Source organism: Ips typographus, linkage group LG1 (assembly GCF_016097725.1).
Source record: "Ips typographus isolate SLU linkage group LG1, UJ_Ityp_2.0, whole genome shotgun sequence".
Lineage (NCBI taxonomy): Eukaryota > Metazoa > Arthropoda > Insecta > Coleoptera > Curculionidae > Ips > Ips typographus.
The window spans coordinates 20,072,053-20,080,891 of NC_138422.1; positions in this window are offsets into that span (position 1 = coordinate 20,072,053).

Below are 8,839 nucleotides of genomic sequence, written 5' to 3' on the forward strand. Positions count from 1 at the left end.
CATATGTTATCTCATACACTTTCCAAATTTTATAGTTTTGGGTGAAACCACGGTATTAAAACCAAAAGTACATTTTATTGCACAAGTGAAAACTGTAAACGGATGATGTCATACTCATATCGAGGTACTTTGGCGAAAGTTGACTAAGGTATTAATAAAAGTATAAATAGGTAATCGACAAAAATATTTTGAATTTCATTGCGCATAACTTCCATAGTTTGGATGATAAGTATTTGTAAAAAGATAACAAAAGTGGTACGATGGGAGGAAGTTTGTGTATTTATTTTTCCCATACATCACTGTGGGTTTGGTGGTTCTAAAATGTAAATAAATAGTACAGGGTGTGTCAACGATAGAATAAAGTTCATTATCTCATTTGTTTCGTTAATCCCCGGTAAAGTTAAATTTTCCCGTCGACAAGAGCGTCTAATAGACCAGGAGCTAGTGACAGGAGACGTTCCCCCATTTTACACTGCATGTCTTTTTTATAGCTTCCACTACTACTATGGCATAGGTACTACCATTCGGTAGCTTCTACTACTACTATGGCATCTACCATTCGGTATTTCCGCTCATGATAGAATACATATTTGTATCAATTTACAATATGAGCACAAAAAAATATTTAATTCTATACGTTCACACCATTTCCAAATGTAGTTCAGAAAAGGTCAAGTGAGAATAAGGAACTGCAGTTCAGAAACCATCAAGTGTAATTCAGAATAGGCAACTGTAATTCAGAAACCATCAAGTGGTAACAGATCAGCATCTGTTCCGTGAAACACACCCTCTAAAGTAGAGTGACAGGGTGCATTATCACATACTACCGCAAGATCCTGCAGATGGTTTCCCATATCTTCCCATCTTTAAAACAGAGACCGCATCCATTCATTTGCCAACTCCCTGGTAAACGAACCCCTTCTTTTCTGCATCATTGCTACACCAGCAGTCGATATAGCACCAATTAAGTGAACATTGGGTCCCCTGGACGCTGGTAATTTTTGATATGCTCTGAAACCAGTTTAACTTCTGGCTCTAGTTCGACGACAAAATAAGTTAAAGTCTCATCAATCCAAACAATTTGTTTGCCTTCTTGAATAAATCTGTTTAGTTGCCGAACGTATTCTGCTCTTTTTTTTTTATTTTCAGCATAGTTCGTTGTTAACGGCTTGTGATGAACTTGTTTCACTGTAAATGACTTGCCTTGGAAAATAATTGGCTATAGTGGATATGGACACTTCTTTCCTTGAATTTCCGCGTACTTTTCCTTGAAGTTTTTTCCCAAGTCTTCAACCCATGATATGATAAGCCAACTTTCCTCATCCTGTAAAAGTTTGAGTTTTACCCAGCCGTTTTTAAATGCTTCTCCTCTGCCCATTCTTACCCAATGAGATCCGGTTTTATATCCAATCCCCAAAGTATCGTTCTACGGTTCGTCTTCTGTCTTGATTGCTGTGTTGTTTGTACTTCTTCACAAGAATTTCACTCCCTGTTAATACAGCACGACATAGCGGACATTAGACTAAATGATTTATAGTGACAGTTTTGGTCAAGTCAGTGTCGACAGGAAAACATTTCAACTATTGAATTCCGGACCATTGAAACCCGGCAAATGGCACAATTGTCTTTAAATTCCATTTAGAAAGTACGTATAGAACTCTATGACTTATAATATGTTATAAGTCATAGTATAAATTTACTTAAGCTTAGAATTGAGGGGCTTCCCCCTTATATGAAACAATTTACAATGAACTAATCTAAATTACACTTGAACTGACTCTTCCTGAATTTCAATTAATTATTCTAAATTACACTTGACTCTTTCTGAATTTCAAATGGCTATTCTGTATTACACTTGACTCTTACTGAATTACAGTTAGAAATGGTGTAGAGCTATGCGCGTAACGCCCACTACAGTGCTAAGGGTGTATTACTCAATTTACAAATATTCGTACAGAGCGAAGCACGGTCTGTGACATAGAGATTATTGCAAGGCCAAAAAACCATAATAGATGGACATGGCACCAAACCTGACCTCCTGACCAGTGATAACGGGAAATAAAGTGACAATATTCTAGGACTGCCCACGGCCTACGGATAACAGCATATCTAAGTATAACTTTGCCAAACAGTACTCGACCAACATTCCAACTAGAGATGATTAGAAAAAAGGTCCTTCAGTAAAGGCAAATATTGGTTCAGGAAGGAGTACGAACCCAGGACAATAACAAAATCTTGATTCCTATGGACAACCTGGCGATAGTGTTCCAATCGAAAATAACTGCAATAAAACACTGCGCAAATAAAATAAAGAGCAGAGACACTTGCGATATACTGCGACATCGAAACTGTAGAATCCAGCAAAATAACTCAAAGTTAGTGCTGGACTGCCAAAAAGCACTGAACGAACTAAGGAGTCTACATAACCCGGGCATGAAGGCTATCAAAGTAATGAAATAAAGCAGCCCATGAAGGCTCATCTAGGCAAATGATAAAACCAGAACCCTTCTGAGGGGTAGCAAAGCCGACTGCCAAACCAGCCATTAAGAAATGGCTAGATAAAAAGTCCCAAAAATGATGGATAAACATTGAAAAACACAACCGGTCAAAGACTTTCTGAAAGGCCCGTCAGCCAAACTGTGGGCTGACCTGCTAGATCACGATGCGATGACCATCTGGATAATGGTAGATCTGCTGACAGGCAACTGTCGATTAAATAGGCATCTTAGCTTAATGGGGGTGGAAGAAAACAGCAAATGCAAGTTCTGTCTAGAAAACGAGGAAACTGCAACTCAGGTGTTGGGCGATTGTGAAGGCATGTCCAGAATGCATTTTCGAGTAGTTAGCTCAACAACTCCAGAAGCAATGAGCTAAACTAAGAGACCACTGTCAAGGCTATGGAGTCTGATTAAAAAGACAAAACTAGAAAAACTTAAATTGCAGAGAGTCACAATAGATTCGTTGGGTCGTGACAATAAGGCAATAGACCAACTCTACCAAACTGTAATCTGTACATTCTACTTAATATTTACAGTATACCAAAACTGATTTTTCGGGGTCCATTCTTTCTACTTGGTCCCGCTAGTATCTTCTTCTACGCTTTCATCCCCATCTGATTACATCTTCCACCTTGCAGGTTTCTCTTATTGTTGCCAGCGCACTCTTCTGTCCTTGTAATGTAAAGTTAGTGGGCATATTCTTCTGCCTTCCACCGCGACCGTAAGTCTATTGTGGCTCACTCATATTTTATAAGTCATCCAGAATTCTCGACTCGCTGAAGGACCGAATAACTGCCCTGTATGAGAAGTTGTCCAAGTCTTCCGGGCGTACATCAGCCCGTTCAAATATGGAGAACCTGAAGTTGACCAGAGCCTGACAGCGACACAGTTGGTGCGCGACGGACTAGTCGCCTTCCATATACCAGCGGCATTCGGCCAGGCCTATCAGGAGTATCTGAACCCAAAGCTGACAGAGACCACTCAGCTCAGGTGTGGTCTGCTGCGTTGCAGGAGATTATTGGTCCTGTTTTTTGAACCAACCATGCAGTTCTCAGCCATATGTCGGAGTGTTCCTGCTTCACGATGCGCCAGGCCGAGTGCCAAAGCTGGGTCGATGAAAGCCGCCTCCAAACACAGCTAAGCGAGTTTGTCGGCTTTAGCATTCCTTGTGAAGGCGTAGGAACCCGGATTTCACATCAGGGTATCGCTATTGGATTCTCCAAGAGTGTTAAGAACTTCATGATAACCCAGGACCGCCTTTGACACAAAGCGCCTTGAGGAGAAAGCCCCAACAGCAGCCTACTTTAGCCTTTTTTTTATCAATTTCCTTCTAGGGAGATTTTTAATCATCTTCCTGGAGCAGATCTCGATAGCGTAGAGTTCAGCCTGCAGGATCGTCGGTGTTTGCTCCAGTCCTTCTGTCAGCAGGCCCCCGCCTTGGCGCAGAAGTCCTTTTTAAGAACTTTGAGCCGTCTGTAAACTAGCAGATATCTGCTCGGAGTAGGTCGTCTATACGTTCTGCAAAGTGCATTCTCGATGACATGAGTATCCTGTAGCAGAAATTGATGGCAACCGTACCCGGCAGAACATCAGAGGGCATATAGCAAGGGACTCGCGGTTTAGAATTTTCGTATTTGGCCCCCGTGGCTTCATAAACTGACCAGGACACGGGTAATATATGGAAGAGCCGGTAGAAGGCCATCCTTGATTCTCTTTTTAGCAAAAATTGAATGGAAGGTAAGTTAAGAAGGCACTCTAACGCGGATGTAGGCGTTGTTTTGAACGCCCCTGGGATACAAATATGCCTGTCTTTGGATTCAAGACAGAATCTTCGCTACGGTGCTCTGCAGACTCTTGCTATACCAGACTATGGTCCTTTTATTATAGGTCAATTATGCTGGTGTAAAGCCAGTATTATTGCTGGGGCTCCTTCTGCTATACCCTATAAAATTTTTTTCTCCAATTGTTGAGTTCCATCAATTCCTTCTTGTATACACTTTTACTTTTCGCTGATAGTAGACATAAAATTGCTTCTTGCTGGATTTCAGCAGGAATAAAGATATTCTCACTCATTTTTTGATGATGCCAATTTGTAAACTCTTGGTCACTTGTTGACAAATAAACAAACGCTTATTATAGAAACGATTTCAAGGCTTTCAGTTTAATATTATTTTTGTAAAAATGAATTTGTCAAATTTGACATTTTTCAAAATTTTTGCCTGCTTTTCCACTCCTAAAACGACCTTTAATCTTCTCGCAAAAATGTAACTCTCGGCTGCGTTTTGAGTGTAAATTTGTTCTCGTGGATTAAAAGTTTGTTAATCTCCTTACATAATTAATAACTACTTAACTTTCATATACAGTGCGTTTTTTTTAACGCGCAACATAGGATTTTACGTGTTAAATTTTTAAGCCCATGTTAGACCATTTTATTTTGGAACTGCAAGTCTATAACTTGACGGGTGTGTCTTTAGTACCCTGAAGCTTAAGTAAGTCTACCAATTTGGTCTAAAAAGTGATTAAAAACTGGAAAAAAATCATTTTTTTTCGAAAAGATTTTATCGTTCCATACTCCCTGTATGTATTGTTGTATTGTTGTATTGTTGTATGTCCCCTGTATGTAGCAGGTAAAGTGGCATATTTTGACTGCATCACGACCCGACATCTTTTGAACGTCAAAAGGGCATTTTATGATTGTTTGGAATACTGTTTGGCTTCAAACGGAGGTCACTTTGAACAATTCACTTATAAAAATACTTCTTTTGTTTTTAACTTTCTTGATATAAAGTTAATGATCACCCTGTTTTACTTTCTACGCCAAATTTTACCTGCTACCTGCCGTGCCAGTATCAAAAACAACAAAGAACAACAATGCATACAGGGAGTATGAAACGATAAAACCTTTTCGAAAAAAGATGATTTTTTGCAAGCTTTTTAACACTTTTTAGGCCGAGTTGGTAAACTTACTTAAGCTTCAGGGTACGAAACAGCCACCCGTCAAGTTTTATACTTGTAGTTCCAAAATAACATGGTCTAACATGGGCTTAAAAATTTAACACGTAAAATCCTATGTTGCGCGTTAAAAAAAAACGCACTGTATTACAACGCCAGGCAGTATAATATCACGGAAAAACAAGAAATTTCTCCACAAAAAGAAAAGCACTTTTCCTTATGAAGTCTACGCGTGGTGCGGCTAGGAACACACTTCTATCTTTTATGGTTAATTATCAAGCCATAAGGCATGCACTGTAAAATGGCAGAACGCCACTTATCACCAGCTCATAGTTTATAATTAAATTTGGAAACTGCAGTTTTAAGTTTACATAAAAATCTCTATTCCTGATAATGATATTATTATCCATTTATCCGTTACGAATAAATTTAAACACAATATTATAAAGTTGTCTGGTACCAAACTATAGGTAAACAAATTTTGTGCTGACCCCGAAGAACATAAAAACCAATTAAACCACAAACATCAACATAGTATAACAGACAAATGAAAATACGCAACATATGTTTCGTACTGCTATAGGGTAATAATAATCGAAGGAAAAACCTCGACCGACAATGAGGCTATTACGCGCGTTTCATAACAGTTTAACCATATTTGGTAGCGAAATCTACAGAATACCTTAGCCGAGTTTTTTTAATTTAGCGAATTTTTGCAATCACGTCCAATGACTAATCTGTTTATTGACGGTTTCGATCCCAATAAATCTGATTCGGTTATGGACGAACATATGTCGCAAAATTAATAAAAAGTAGTATTTAATTTTGCTGTTTTGTATGGATTTTCACTACAGACGTATTGATGGTTCCAAGACAAATATTTATAAAGCAAAAGGATTATTATACGGTATAAAACAACAGCAATTAACAAAAATAATCGAAAAAAATAAGTGACTTACAGTTTTTCAATACTGGAATTGCTTCTACTCAGAGAAATTTTTGGTAATTTTACGGATTCTTTCTTCCTGCTAAATAAGTCCTTGTCTGACTTGTAATTTTGTTCCAAATTTTCTCGAATTTTTGCCACATCTACGTGAGAAACTTCTGTCATTGTCACTTTGATAAATCAGTACACAATCACACATTTTGACACAAAAAAGTCAAGCTTTCAAGTTCGATTTACATCAAAATAGAAAGTGATGGTTGAAAATGATGGTTTTAAAATTATTATTATTATTCAAGACTAAATGTGCAGTATTTGCTTAATGATTGGTTGCACCGACCTATTTAAGGGCACCCAAGTCCCTCCTATACTAAGTTTTGGATTGACTGTGATAGGTCATGTGCAAAACCTCACAGTCAAATGAAAACTTAGCCTAGAATGCCCTTTAATGTGTGCGACCGGGTTTAAACTGTTCGTAGTTTGTGATTTGATCACAAACTACCCACTGCACAAGATTTCCCATTTTCGATAGTTTTGTAGGGTATCTCGCTTACATTTAAAGATAAGGGTTACGGTTTTCGTGAGTGAGTTAGTTTATCGGGAAATTAACATGGTGCCAGCAGAATTTTCATAACTCTTTATTGTTTTTAAGATACGAGGAAAAGTTTTAAAAATCACTTTTTAGATACCTTTTTAGAATTAAGTGGATCGAAAAGCAATTGATGACCTAAATCGAGGCTCTTGCGTGCCGACTCCTTGTCTTACAAAACAAAACTTTCGTCCTTTTATCGCTCTAATAATATGCAGCAATACTCGCTTTTGATGATTTTTCCTTTTTCGAGATCGAGTTCACAAAGAGGACGTTATGACAATTCCAGAAAATCGACGTTATATCCGTTCCGGCCCGTTTGAGTCTCCCTCGGTCGCTTCAGTTCATTGCCAGGCACTCATTATTCTGTCCTCTGGCGGAGTATGGCGTGTAATAGTGGATACGTTTCATTACCAACAACAGTTACCAATTGACGCTAAAAGTCCACCCGATTTCGTATCTTCTTCTTCTTCTGCTGCGTGTCCATTAATGGATGTTTGCGATCACATTTGTCCACTCTTCCCTATTACGTATGGTATGCATTAGTTCTTGCATTGTCCTCAGTCCTGTCCACTGCCTAACGCTGCGGAGCCATAACATCTTTTTTCTGCCGATTCCTCTCTTTCCCTCAATCTTCCCCTCAATTATCAATTGCAGGAATTGGTACCTCTCGTTGCGTATTACGTGGCCCAGAAGTATGTTGTTTAATGGTGTCTAACAGACCTCATCGTTGGTTCTTCTTGCAGTCCATGGAATCCTCAGTACACGCCTATAGACCCACATCTCGAATGCTTCCAGCTTGTTCATAGTGCTCACCTTCAGTGTCCACCCCTCCATGCCATAAAGCAACACTGTCCAGACATAGCATTCGACAAATCTAATTCTCAACAAGATCTAAATCAGTATTGGTGAGCACTTTTTTGAATTTCATGAACGCACTGCGGGCATTTTCAATCCGGCATCTGATTTCTGTGTCTGATTCCCAGTTTTCACACAGCCACGTTCCTAGATTTACATTTATTTACTCGCTCTTTTGGTTGATTCTCATATGTTAGGCTTGAGTTTTGAAATTTCCTAATTTAGTCTTCTTGGTGTTGATAACGAGGCCCATGTTTTTACTGCATTCCCCGACAGTCCCAAGCATATCCCGCAAATCTTCCATACTATCTGCAATTAGAACTGTATCGTCCGCATGAATATTGTTGACCCATACACCATTCACCTTAACGCCCACGTTGCGTTCTTCTAGGGCTTCCTGACAGATGGCTTCAGAATATAAATTGAAGTCGGGAGAGAACACACCCTTGTCTGACCCCTCTACAAATTGATCTTGCTTCTGTGAGATCGTTACCAACTCTGACTTCAGCCATTTGGTTCCAGTATAGGCTTTGAATGCAGCGGATGTCTTTTTGGTCTATGTCAAATCTATTTAGGATTTGGATCAGATTATAATGTTGGGTCCTGTCAAATGCCTTTTCAAAATAGATAAAACCCAGCATTATGTCCTTTCTCTGATCGTTGCAGTTCTGAATCAGTACTTGAGTCGCAACTAGTGCTTCTCTCGTGCCTAAACCTCGTCTGAATCCAAATTGTGTGGATCCGATGTTTCTTTCGCACTTTATTGATTTTCTGTAGTGGATAATCTTGAGGAATATCTTCAGTGTGTGACTCATGAGGCTGATTAGTCTGTGGTCCTCACATTTTGTTGCATTGTTATTTTTCCGCAAGGGGACAAAATTCGATGTTAACTATTTGGCGGGATATTCGCCTGTGTTATAGATTCGATTAAATATCGTCTGAAGAATTGTGATGCCTTTGGGGTCCAATAGTTTGAGCAACTCTACAGGTATGCGGTCT